The sequence below is a fragment of the Dendrobates tinctorius genome, unplaced genomic scaffold (assembly GCF_039654945.1).
Source record: "Dendrobates tinctorius isolate UK_male_01 unplaced genomic scaffold, ASM3965494v1 ptg000212l, whole genome shotgun sequence".
Taxonomy (NCBI): domain Eukaryota; kingdom Metazoa; phylum Chordata; class Amphibia; order Anura; family Dendrobatidae; genus Dendrobates; species Dendrobates tinctorius.
In genome coordinates, this window is record NW_027361879.1 from 1,133,644 (window position 1) to 1,147,257 (window position 13,614).

Here is a 13,614-nt window from a genome sequence, read left to right on the forward strand (position 1 = left end):
ATATAGGCTCTACCCACTGAACTGCAGACCCTTGGCATGTCATCAGAGAGACCATTGCCAGCAAACTGCTCCTCCAGTTAACTTGTGCCAACAGACTGCTCCCCCCCAAAAAAACTCATGCCAAACTACTCTCCCCAATAAACATGTGCCAGCAGACTACTCCCCCCCCAACAAACTTGTGCAAGTAAATTGCTCCCCCATTAAACTTGTGCCAGCAGAGTGCTCCCACCAATAAACGTGTGCCAGCAGAGTGCTCCCACCAATAAACGTGTGCCAGCAGAGTGCTCCCACCAATAAACGTGTGCCAGCAGAGTGCTCCCACCAATAAACGTGTGCCAGCAGAGTGCTCCCACCAATAAACGTGTGCCAGCAAACTGGTCCCCCCCAATAAACTTGTGCCAGCAGAGTGCTCCCCCCAATAAACTTGTGCCAGCAGAGTGCTCCCCCCAATAAACATGTGCCAGCAGACTGCTCCTCCAATAAACGTGTGCCAGCAAACTGGTCCCCCCAATAAACGAGTGCCAGCAAACTGGTCCCCCCAATAAACTTGTGCCAGCAGAGTGCTCCTCCAATAAACTTGTGCCAGCAAACTGGTCCCCCCCAATAAACGTGTGCCAGCAGAGTGCTCCCCCCAATAAACGTGTGCCAGCAGAGTGCTCCCCCCAATAAACGTGTGCCAGCAAACTGGTCCCCCCAATAAACATGTGCCAGCAGACTGCTCCTCCAATAAACTTGTGCCAGCAGATTGCTCCCCCCAATAAACTTGTGCAAGAAAACAGCTCCCCTCAATAAAATTGTGCTAGCAAAGTGCTCCCCGAATAAACTTGTGCCAGCAGAGTGCTCCCCCAATAAATGTGTGCCAGCAAACTGCTCTCCCAATAAACTTGTGTCAGCAGACTGCTCCCCCCATAAACTTGTGCAACCAAACAGCTCCCCTCAATAAAATTAAAATTGTGCTAGCAAATTGCTCCCCCCCATTAAACTTGTGCCAACAGACTGCTCCCCAATAAACTTGTGCATGTAGAGTGCTCCCCCCAATAAACTTGTGCCAGTAAACTCAATGATGAATTTTCCTAGGAAGAGTGTGAATTATGCAATAATTTTAAAGAAGTAGTTATAACTTTCTTGTGATCAGTTCTTGCTATATTCCAGATTTACTTTGCAATTTAGTAAATCCCAAAACAACATGAAAGTCATTTTCATCTAAACAGCAGATGAAACAGCAGCTACTATCGGCCTGTGAAGCGGCTGAAAACATTCTGTTTGCACATAACACAGAAATTTGAGCTCTACAGTTGCTCGTTCTCCCTTGTATATTGCCGTCTTCATGGGATAAACATCCCCAGCACATAAAACACTGTTCTTGTCGTTACAAAGTACCAGCTGCTCTCTGGGGTTGGCCAACAAGTCTTCCTAGGAATGAAGGATTCTGGAGGTAGGAGATCGGAGGATGTGTGTGACATTAATAACTGGGGACCCAGTGACTCCGCTCTGACTGATCTCAGGTGTCATCAGCTCTGACTGATCTCAGGTGTCATCAGCTCTGACTGATCTCAGGTGTCATCAGCTGAACATAGAAGTGCTCTTTGAGAGGAGAATAAGCAGCACATCTTGGAAGATTCAGATGATTCTTCACATTTATCTCAACTGCTCCAAGAACCTTTATGAAATTTAAGGGTTATTCCCAAAATCATGAATAGTACTCTATCTATAAGACATTCGATAACTTACTGATCACTGGGGTCTGACCTTCCCCATTGATCCCGAGAACCAGGCTCTGTAGAGCCCATATTGAATATAGCAGAGGTGTGCATGCTCATGTGTCTATGGGACTGGTTCCAGAAAAAGTGAGGGGCTGTACTCCACTTTCTTCAGCAGTCCCATAAACAATGAATGGAGCGGTGGTGCGCATGACTGACCTCATTGTTTAAGGGACTACAGAAAATAGCAAAGCCCTGTGTTAGACTTCCTCTGACAGTTCAGCGCACTATGAATAGAGTCAGAGGTGTATCTAGGCTTTCTGGCACCCGGGGCAAGAATTCGGTTTGCCCCCCCCAAAGCACACATGCAATTTGCACACTTCATCATGTACCGACAAGCTGCTCTCCCTAATGCACAGTGAAAAACTGAGAGAAGCAGGAAGAGAAGCTCGTTGTCACAGGACCATAAGTATGAAAATCACATATGGGTGAAGTGTCTGTGTGATGACTGCTGGAACCTGCAGAGCTGAATCCTGACATTGCAGCTTCTGAATTCTCACAATGAATGCACTGCACACGTTTAGGATTCTCCCTTACCGTTGCCAAGAGTGGACAGTCATATCAGCACAAGTATGTCATTTATATACTTCTGGCCACATGAGAGAATCCTAACAGCGTTCAGTGAGCACTGTGAGAATTCAGAAGACTGGAGTCACATAGAAGGACTCCAGACTCAACACAAACCTGGACAACCCCTTTAATGCTCCTAACAAATAAAAACATGAGAATTAGTATCACAAATAATATTTACAACCAGGTACCTTATAGATGACGTCGTCTCTGGAGTCATTCTTCTTTTCTTCTTCTTGTTCAGACCCCATGATGAGTTTTCTAATCCACAGCCGTCTCTGCAGACTTCCATCCTCTCTGGCCTTCTGCAGCAAATCTCCACACGATCCCCTTAAAGATAGAAGTGTCATTAAAATGCTCCTGAATAAAAATATCTGCAATATACTGTGGCTTCACACTATTCCCCTCCCTCCTCATACTGTCTCCTCTAGCATCCCCCCTGTTCACCATACTGTCTCCTCATATATTTACCCCCTCAATCTCTATACTGTTTGCTCACACATACCCCTGACTCCCCATACTGTGTCTGCACACATCCCATCACCCTTACTCTCCATACTGTGTTCACATACATTTTTCCCATCGCTACTCATACTGTGTCCACATACATTTACCCGTTCGCTCCCCATACTATCTGCACCTATCCCCCCACTCACCATACTGTGTCTGTACCCATCCCTCATACTGTTTCCTCATACATGCCCTCATATATACTCTTCATTGTGTCCTCAAATCTCCCCACACATTAATCCCCCATCCCCACTCCAAATCCCCCCACACATTTAATCCCCCCATCCCCACTCCAAATCCCCCCACACATTAAATAACCCCACATCCCCACTCTAAATCCCCCCACACATTATGTTCCCCCCTCCCCACTCCAAATGCCCCCTATAATGTCCTCAGATTTCTGCCCCCTCTCCCCATATGTTCCTCATATTTCTCCACAACATGCATCTGTCTGCACCCATCCAGCCCCCTAGCCTTGCTTCTCACACTGTCCTCAATTTACTTCCCATTCTCCCTCCCTATCCATGTGTCTGCAGCCATCCCCCAATCTCACACATTCCCTTGCACTGAGTCACTCCATATAGCGTGCCCGACCATCCCTTCCTAGCCCCCAGAGCATGTCCTTACATTTCTACCATTAATTTTCGGTGTCTTCAGCTCCATTACCCCGTCTGGATCACTTACTACCAACTGCAACACTGCCTGTGTCTTCGCCTCGGAAGAGCCGGCGTGTGATGTCAGCAGCGTGATCATGTGACCTGATCACGCTGCTGGCGCTTCATTGATGCGGAAGTGCCGCCGCCGGTCAGGGCTTACATCAACAAGTGAGTCACCAACCGACGCGCGGGAGAATCTCAGTGTGGAGGCGGCAGAATGTCACCAACGGGGAGCCTCCTTCTTGGACCGCCGCATCAGGCAGCCCGATGGCGCCCCCGTCAGCTGTGCCTCTGAGCTATTCAGCTTGCTGGACAGTTCCTTGAAAAGGCCGGGGTCACACTTGCGAGAAACTCGCACGAGTCTCGTGTCTCAATACAGGGCACTGCCGCCGGCACTTGGGACCGTAGTGTGCGGCTGCATGTATATCTATGCAGCTGAGTGCTCCGGTCCTGAGTGTCGGCGGCAGTGCCCTGTATTGAGACGCGAGACTTGTGCGAGTTTCTCGCAAGTGTGACCCCGGCCTTACTCAGATAATTGTACCTGTGTTGTTTCTGATCGTCTCCACCGTGATTGAACACTCTACTTAAACCCAGCATGGCACTTCCTTCCTTGTTAGATTATTGAGCCCCAGGCTTTAGTCAGGCTTTCCTTTCACCTGCTGCTTCATTCCAAGATTATACTGCTGCTACCATGTACCGACCCCTGGCTATTCCTAAGCTACCTGCCAGTGCTGCCCCTAGTGGTTGCAATACCACTACTACAACCAAGATCAGTCCATAACAGATGGCTCTGCAGATCCCTATTCTCAATATCTAGAGTCAGATTCGCTGGGGGTCCCGCTAACATTCAGTATCCCTAATCCTATGGATGGAGACTGTCCACAATCTCTTTAGCATTCCTTTATTGTAGTGTTTGTCCGTGCTGAGAATGAGTGCATGGCAACTTTTTGTGTACTACAATATGAATGTTACCTTATTGCTATATTGTGACATCACTGTGTGCATTTATTTTTTATGTGTCACCAATAAGTATGTTTTTTATGCAGAGCAACATTGCATTGTGGATTAATGGTATTGTGTGACATCAGTGCGTTCATTCACTCTATTCTAGGTCATCTCTGTACCACTATATTTATAGCTGCCATCCTTGTGTATTATGCGGTTTCTGAGATAACACTGTGTATATTATCTTTATACCTTCCATCCTTTGTGTAGAATGCCTATGCATCACTGTGTGCATTATCTCTAGTCTGTGTCATCGCTGTAGCCAGTAACTTTATGGCTGCCAACCTTGTGCATTATGCTGAGATAACACTGTGTGTATTATCTCTTTGCCCAACCTCCTTTGTAAATTGTCTTTATGCCGTGACATCACTGTGTGCATTATCTCTATTCTGTGTCATCTCTGTAGCCAGTAAAGGGCATGTCACACTAAGAGATATCGCTAGCAATATCGCTATAACTAGTGACGTTATAGCGATATTGCTAGCGATATCTCTGTGTCTGATACTTACCAGCGACCGGCTCCCCCGCTGGTTATCGCTGATCGCGCGAGAACGTTCAGGACTGTTTCTCGTCGTCAGCTTCCTGTGGCGCTTCCCGCTGTGAGGACGAGCGACGCGTGGAGCCGGGCGGGAGGACGCAGGATCGCCTGGTGTGACAGGTAAGTAGCGATCCCCGTCCCCAGCGATGTCGCTAGTGAGATCTGCCTATGTGGCAGCTCACTAGCGACCACTTAGCGATGTACCAGCGATCCTGACCGCGTCATATCGCTGGTCGGGATCGCTGGTACATCGCTAAGTGTGACAGTACCTACTTTACGGCTGCTAACCTTGTGCATTATGCTGAGATAACACTGTGTGTATTATCTCTTTGCCCAACCTCCTTTGTAAATTGTCCTTATGCCGTGACATCACTGTGTGCATTATCTCTATTCTGTGTCATCTCTGTAGCCAGTAACTTTACGGCTGCCAACCTTGTGCATTATGCTGAGATAACACTGTGTATTATCTCTTTGCCCAACCTCCTTTGTAAATTGTCCTTATGCCGTGACATCACTGTGTGCATTATCTCTATTCTGTGTCATCTCTGTAGCCAGTAACTTTATGGCTGCCAACCTTGTGCATTATGCTGAGATAACACTGTGTGTATTATCTCTTTGCCCAACCTCCTTTGTAAATTGTCCATATGCCGTGACATCACTGTGTGCATTATCTTTGCCTGCTTCCTTTGTGTATTATCTTTATGATGGGACACACTATATTAACTCTATTCTATGACATCACTGTCAGCAGTATCTTTATGGCTGTCATCCTTGTGTATTATGCCATGCCTGGATAACACTGTGTGTACTTTATCATTATGCCTGACATCCTGTGTGTGTTTTCACTATATACTGTGACATCACAGTGTGCATTATCTTTATGTCTGATATTCTTTGGCAATTACGATATTTTTCGGACCATAAGATGCATCTAGGTTTTAGAGGAGGAAATTAGACAAAAAGACTTGAAACAAAAATGTGGTCAATTCTGTACTAATATCCCCTATCCTGGTAGGCACAGCCCGCTCATCCCCACCCTATGTATTTATGCGGGTCCTATTTACACAGGACAATGTGTTGCTGAGAACGATTATATTTTGGGCAAACCATATGATCATTTCACCCCACGAGCGAGCGTTTTGCTCAGTTGTTGGTTGTTCAGCTGCCTGGTTAGACTGCATGCCTATAGTGAAATACAATAATCTTTATTCCCAACCTCCTTTATGTATCTCTGTGCTGTGACATCACTGTGTGCATTATTTTTATGCCTGCTTCCTTTTTATGTTACCTCTATACTGTAAATTCACTGTGTGTGCATTATCTGTCTGATATCCCTTGTGTACGATCTCTATGCTGTAACATCACTGTGTAAATTATCACTATACTTCTTTATCATGGTTAATGTTATCTTTATGCGCCATCCTCTGCTATTTCTATGCTTAAACATCACTGTGTGCATTTCTGATATGCTGCCACACGACTGTGCTTTCTGCCTGCACTGGGCAAGAACACACAGATATGGATTAGACCAATATAACCATGAATGTGTTGGCAATAGATCCAATGGTTTTGTCTTATGCTATTCATGGAAAGATGAAGACTCTTCAAAACTGATGTTTGCCAGGAAGCATCAGACATGTTGGAAAATCATCTAAACTAATATTGATGTAGAGAACAGGTGTTATGTCAGCTGGAATGAGCAACAAAACACTTATATCAAAGGATCATCCATGAAATCCTCAACATGGCAGGTCATCCATACCACATGCTAAGCAAACCGGAGCATCCCCAAAACATCAGCGATCCACCTCCATGCTTTACAGTAGGAATGGTGTTCCTTTCATCATAGGCCTTGTTCAATTTTGGTCTCATCACTCCAAATTACCTTGTTCCAGTAGGTCTGAGGCTTGTCTGCACTGTTTGGCGTATTGTAGGCGAGATACTTTGTCTGGCGACTCAACCATGCAGCCCATTTTTCTTCAAGTGCCTCCTTATTGTGCATCTTGAAATAGCCACACCGCTAGTTTTCAGACAGTCCAGTATTTCAGCTGATGTTATTTGTGGGTTTTTCTTTGCATCCCGAACAATTGTCCTGGCCATTATGGATGACATTTTTGTTTGTCTACCTGGCCGTGATTTTGTTTTTACAGAGCCCCTGATTTTCCATTTGTTAATCACAGTTTGAACTCTGCTGACTGGCATTATCAATTCCTTGGATATCTTTTTGTATTCCTTTCCTGTTTTATACAGTTCAACTACCTTTTCCCATAGATCTGTTGACAGTTCTTTCGCTTTCCCCATGACTCAAAATCCAGAGATGTCAGTGGCTGGTTGAAATATGCAAGAGTCTGTTTGGATCTCAGAAACTCACTCAGCTTTTATGCACACACACTGATTACAAGCAAACAGGTCACAGGTGAGGATGTTACCTTTAGTAGCCAGTCAAACCCATTTGGGCATGTTATCAGGCCAAAAATCACCAGGGTACAGTGGGGGGAAAAGTATTTAGTCAGCCACCAACTGTGCAAGTTCTCCCACTTAAAAAGCTGAGAGAAGCCTGTAATTGACATCATGGGTAGAGCACAACTATAAAAGTCAAAATGAGAAAACAAATCCAGAAAAATTTCCTTGTCTGATTTGGCAAGATTTATTCAGCAAATTATGGAGGAAAATAAGTATTTGGTCACTTAAAAACATATAAGATTTATGGCTCTCACAGACCTGTAACGTCTTCATTAAGAAGCTCCTCTGTCCTCCACTCATTACCTGTAATAATGGCACCTGTTTGAACTGGGGAAGACTGAATCTGCAATAGGCAAGCAGCTTGGTGTGATGAAATCAACTGTGGGAATAATAAGAAAATGGAAGACATACAAGACCACTGATAACCTCCCTCGATCTGGGGCTTCACGGAAGATGTCACCACGTGGGGTCAAAATGAACACAAGAACAGTGAGCAAAAATCCCAGAACAACACAGGGGGACCTAGTGAATGACCTGTATAGAGCTGGGACCACCGCAACAAAGGCTTCCAGCAACACTCTATGCCTCCAGGGACTCAGATCCTGCAGTGCCAGACGTGTCCCTCTGCTTAAGCCAGTACATGTCCGGGCCCCTCTGAAGTTTGATAGAGAGCATTTGGATTATCCAGAAGAGTATTGGGAGAATGTGATATGGTCTGATGAAACCAAAGTAGATCTGTTTGGTAGAAACAAAACTCGTCGTGTTTGGAGGAGACAGAATGCTGAGTTGCATCCAAAGAATACCATTGCCTACTGTGATGCATGAGGGTGGCAACGTCAGGCTTTGGGGCTGTTTCTCTGCAAGGGACCAGGACGACTGATCCGTGCACATGAAAGAATGAAGGGGGCCATGTATCGTGGGTTTTTGAGTGTAAACCTCCTTCCATCAGCAAGGACATTAAAAATGAAACCTGAATGGGTCTTTTAGAATGATGAGCCCAACCACACTGCCGGGGCAACAAAGGAGTGGCTTTGTAAGAAGCATATGAAGGTCCTGGAGTGGCCTAGCCAGTCTCCAGATCTCAACCCCATAAAAGATAAAAAAAACCTTTGGAGGGATTTGAAAGTCCGTGTTGCCCAGTGACATCACTGCTCTAGAGGAGATCTGCATGGAGGAATGGGCCAACAGTGTGTGCCAAAATTGTGAAGACTTATAGAAAACTTTTGATCTCTGTCACTGCCAACAAAGGATATATAATACAATAATGAGATGAACTTTTTTTAATGATGAAATACTTATTTTCCACCATAATTTGCATAATAAATCTTGCCAAATCAGACAAGGTGATTTTTCTGAATTTGTTTTCTCATTTTGATTCTCATAGCTGTGGTCTACCTATGATGTCAAATGCAGGTCTCTCTAATCATTTTAAAGGGAATCTGTTGTGAGCTCATCTGTTCATTCATGTTTTGTGTCTGAGGATCTCCCTCTTCTGGTGAAGGAAGGTAGTGAGGCTGATTACCAAACACCTGATCAGGTGGATGGTGACTGGGTAATGGGAACTTCTGACTGCATATAAGGCAGCCGACGCCCTTCTGAGTCACTGGTGATTTCTCTGCTGGATTCTTGGAGACCAGTCTGATTCCTGCTTCCCAAAGATAAGTTTTTGCTCTGCTATTGAACTTATTAGTTTTGGTTTTGTTTATCTTGTTTATTGGAGTTCAGCCATCCCCGGCCGGGGGTGTGCTGGATTCTTTATCTTTGATCAGTGTTCTCTTTTGCTCTGCTTCCAGAATATTCTGAGTGCTGATATAGGGTTTGAAGTCTAGTGACTTCAGGGACCTTTTTGCTTATCAGTTGTGTTGGTAATAATTTTAGCAGGGTTTTCTCGGATTGCAGACAGCAGCTTTTCTATCCTGTCCTTTTTAGTTAGCTTGGGCCCCATCGTTTGCTCAACCTATCTTTCTATCTGTGTTAGTGTTTTCATCTTGCTTCACCGTCATTATACGTTGGGGTCTGCTCTGGGGCAGTCAGTTTTTCCCTTTTCTCTCTTTAGGCTTATGTAGATCTCCGGCTGTGACGAGGTGCCTAGGATCACCGTAGGAACACGCCACGGCTACTGCTAGTTGTGTGATAGGATTAGGGGTCTGCAATCCGCTAGTTTCCAACCTCTCTGTTTTTCTGGGCTGAGCTTGTGTTTTGTTTTTTCCTCCTCGGTGACTCAATCATAACAGGAATCTGTCATCAATTTTTTTGCCTATCAGCTGCGGTCACCGGTGTTATGATTAGGTCACCAAGGAGGATAACCGGGAAATAAGCTAGGCAACCAGAAAGGTTGGCAACTTAGCGGATTGCAGACCCCTAAACCTAACAACACAACTAGAATTAGCCGTGGGACGTACCTACGATGCCCTAGACGCCTCGGCACAGCCAAAGAGTTAACTAAGCCTAAAGCAAGAAAGGGGAAAGCTATACTGCCCCGGAGCAGAACCCCAAAGGAATAGATAGCCCCCAAACATATATTGCCAGTGAGACAAGATGAGGCACAAACACAGGCACAAAATAGAGTAAGCAAATGATGGGGCCCAAACTGTCTAGATAGCACAGGACAGAAAAGATACTCTGCAATCACGCAAAAACCCTAAAAAATCCAACACGTCTGATATGCAAAAATATTGAGGCCACACGACCTCTCCCCCACTAGATCAGCATTCTGGTGTGAACTGGAAGCAAACCAAAGACACTGCTATTGCAGGGAATTAGCTATACTGAACAGACTGACATAAGCTGTGGCATAGGGAGCGGGGTCCAGCACCGGTCCAAGCAGGGACCGATGCCGAACCCACACAGCAAAGCAGAAAGCAGAGAAAGACAAAACTGGATGAAATGCAAAAATATTCCAGCAAACAAATAACTTATCTGAACGATGCAGGACCAAGAAGGGGACAAGCGGACTTCAAGATACACAGGAAGAAAAACAAATCACCAGCAGCAACTGAGGGAAGCTTGCTCACTTAAATCTTCCCAGTCTGTAACATCTGACTTCCACTCATCGTCTTCAGGTGATGGACTTCTGTCAACCCGACCAGCTCCACTACCCACAGCCTCCACCAGAGGGAGCCCAAACTCAGAAGTCAGGTTAAGAGTGTTCACAACACACCGGCATCAGGGGCTTATCTACAGCATTCTGTAATGCTGTAGATAAGCCCCCGATGTTACCTGAAAGAAAAGAAAAAAGAGTTAGATTATACTCACCCATGTGGCGTTCTGGGTACGGTTCGGGTCCGGAGGGAGTCGCGGCCTGGTGCCTCCCATTTTGCAGCGATGACATCCTCTTCATTCCTGGCCGTCACGGCTTCGGCGCAGGTGCATTGCTCTGCCCTGAGCAGTACGCCTGCGCCACGACGGCCAGGAATGAAGAGGACGTCATCGCTGCAAGATGGGAGGCGCCGGACCGGACCGCGACTCCCTCCAGACCTGAACCGGACCTCGAACGCCCCTGGGTGAGTATATTCTAAGTCTTTTTTTCTTCTCTTTCAGGTAACATCAGGAGCTTATCTACAGCATTACAGAATGAGGTAGTAAAGCCCCTGATGCCGGTGGCTGCAGCTGATTGGCAAAAAAATTAATGACAGATTCCCTTTTAAGTGGGAAAACTTGCACAATTGGTAGCTGACTAAATACTTTTTTTCCCCACTGTATAAAAACTTTTGATCAGGGTCATTTGGATGTTTTGGGTTGTCATGATTTAAAAAGAGAAAACAGTAGTTTGACAATAAATGGCTTCACCCAACCACTAACCATGAGTGGAGAAAAAGTTTTGGTGTTATCATTCATATTCTCTGAAAAAAAGCCAAAAAAGCAAAAATTCTGCCGGGGTATGTAAACTTTTGTGCACAACTGTAAGCTGCTACCAGTCAATGTGTGGCACCATTTATCCGTGTTGTGCTGAAAATAATCCGGTCCCTGCAATTTATTTATCGATTGCTCAGTTGTTTCATGTTTATTCATCTACGGCGTGTTCACATACGCAGCGGCGCTGGGGACCCTTCTTCTGGCACAGATGAGTGATTCCAGCTGATCAATCATCTCTAATAGTCTACACATCGTCCTCTGTGACAAACCATCAACCTGACAGGGTACCAGACATCAGCTCTGACATCTGCCAAGTACTCACGTGGCAGAAACAAGAGCGAAATATTATAACCTTGGGATGAACCCATCTGTAAATGAACGCTTTAAAGACAATTATGTACAATGTTTTGTAATGAATTGCAAGGATATATGAGAACAGCTTCAACTTCATAAGGTCAGAGACTTCATTGCCAGTCAAAATTCTATACCGACAAGGGACATGAACTTAGCTGAACCTCGGGAGTGTTGTTGTGGTCCCACAATTATGTCTAAGCAGTGAAACCTGAACCAGAAATTCACAACATGCGGATCGGACCTCGGGACTAAATTTTAACGCTGAACCTAATGATAGCTGGTACCCTGGAATCTGGGCTCTGCCGTTCCAATCTTGAATGGCACAGAGGAACACACACAATGATTGTGGTTCCATAGATGATGAATGGAGCAAAGTAAAGCCAAGGCACGCCGACACTCGAGCTACGGGAGAAGGGCACGCCGACACTCGGGCTACGGGAGAAGGGCACGCCGACACTCGGGCTACGGGAGAAGGGCACGCCGACACTCGGGCTATGGAACACGGGACAACTACACAACTAAATTAAAAGCATTCTGCTCTGACACTGAAACTGTTTGTTGCTTTTTAAAACTCGATCATTTCTATTGAACAGTAAACTATTAAATCCAAATGTCACCATCAATACAAACTCTAGAATATTAGTCGTCATGAGGCGAAAGGTTCACAAGTCGATAATGAGTCAATGACTCAAATGTTACAAGACCTCAAAAGGAACCAATGAGACCCAAAAATGCTAAAATCAGAAACAGCAGGAAATCCTGATATCCTTTCCCTCCAGTTGCTCTAACAGAAGTCTAGAAAACTGGGACATAGCAAGCTGTTTGATGGGAATCTCTCACTTCAGAGCTGCTATTGCTTTCCATAGACTCACCACACCTCCATGTAACACCCTATCTCTCAGCTTCCCAGATACTTTTTTCCTTACACTATAGTTACTTTCTTTAGCGTTGGCCACGTATTAGATTTGCTCTATTAGAATTGTGGTCAGGGTCAAGGACTTGACATAATCCATTTCTTTCTGCATTTTGGATAGCCGCCGTGGCTTTTGCATCTTTCCGCTTTCTCCTGTCTGCTCTACACTGTAGCTCTGCTTGGTCTTTTTTGGCTGTAAGTTATTAGTGAAAGCACAAAATAAACCCCCAAGAACAGAATAGAAGAATAGAATGAGGGGCAGGGCTGATTTTCCAAGAGGCACAGAAAGCTTGTGATTAGAACACATTGAGGCAGATTTATTACGCTGTCTTAAAGTTAGTAAGCTGAGACCAGAAAAGGCAGAACCTGTGCCAAATCTATCACAGTGGAGCACGCACTAATACATTTGGCACACAGCATGTACACCACCTGCAATCAGAATTCTGTTGAAATCTTGTTGGTGAATATTCACCATTGTGTGAATTTTGCTCTGTTATACTTTTCTTCTACTGTACTCAACATCACTAATAAGGAACAGAGGCTTTACATTAAGTTATAGATCCAATATTTTTAAATAAAGTGTTTTTGTAATCTTAACACCCTAATTACTTGTGGGTGGAAAGACACCAATAGAAAGGCTGCACTGTACTCTGTAGACTGTCAGGAGACATCGCTCTGACCGACCATTTACAAAAAACAGAAAAATGGTTGTTCACAAGAGTAATTTCACTCAAGTGTAACAAGTGACTAGAGCCTATTCCCCCTCTGGGTGAAAAGGCAGCTAGAGTAATTTCCCCCACAGGTAAAGGGGCAACTAGAGCCATTTCATTCATGGGTAAATGGGCAACTAGAGCTATTTTACCCATGGGTAAATGGAGTGATTAGAGCCATTTTACTCATGGGTAAGAGGGTGACTAGAGCCATTTCACCCATGGGTAAAGGGGCGACTAGAGCCATTTCACCCATGGGTAAAGGGGCGACTAGAGCCAT